Below are 631 nucleotides of genomic sequence, written 5' to 3' on the forward strand. Positions count from 1 at the left end.
GCAATATAAAAAACCCAAAAATTTAGAAACCCTAATTTTACTATTTAGAAAATGTTACAGCCTACTATTTCAAAATATCAAAATACTTAACAGCTGTTGGATTTAAGGTTTAGTCAATTATAAATTTTCAATGCTTGTAAGGGCCTTTTTTCCAAAGGACTTATAAAAGTCTTTTGGATAGATTTCCTGGCAAAAATAATTATAGGATTTTAAAAAATATATATAGTATTTCAGGATTAATGAAGGATGTTGAGCTAAGGAACTGAATCTCTTACCAAGCTGTGACTTAGTATAAGAGGTCAGCAAATGTCCAGCATGGGAAACAGCCCAAACAGCATGAGTGCCCTTAGAGTCATATTATATGGTCTCCATGAAGCTGGTGTAATAGCCTGTCACACCTGGATTTCCTGGAGAAAAAGACATATAATAAATACTTTTACTGTAATAACTTAAAAAAAAGTCTCCTAAGCTGAAAAGAGGAATTTCTATTGTTATAACTATCTGCGATAGAAACAATATGATTCAGAATTACATTGTTTAACTATTTTGTTTAAAAATGTTATGGGTGAAAAGAATAAAATGTATATACTACTAATACAAAGAACAAGTGATTTATTATGCATAAGTTTAA

At 29.6% G+C, this 631-nt stretch overlaps 1 long non-coding RNA gene across 1 annotated transcript in view; it reads right to left on the reverse strand.

The window, feature by feature from the left end:
- Nucleotides 1–367: 367 nt before the first annotated feature.
- LOC119592755 overlaps nucleotides 368–631 on the reverse strand; it is a 12,306-nt gene continuing 12,042 nt past the window's right edge. The window contains exon 3 of the long non-coding RNA XR_005230458.1: nucleotides 368–407. This is a non-coding gene — a long non-coding RNA (uncharacterized LOC119592755). The remainder of the gene's footprint in view (nucleotides 408–631) is intronic.

Source organism: Penaeus monodon, chromosome 30 (genome assembly GCF_015228065.2).
Source record: "Penaeus monodon isolate SGIC_2016 chromosome 30, NSTDA_Pmon_1, whole genome shotgun sequence".
Taxonomy (NCBI): Eukaryota; Metazoa; Arthropoda; class Malacostraca; order Decapoda; family Penaeidae; genus Penaeus; species Penaeus monodon.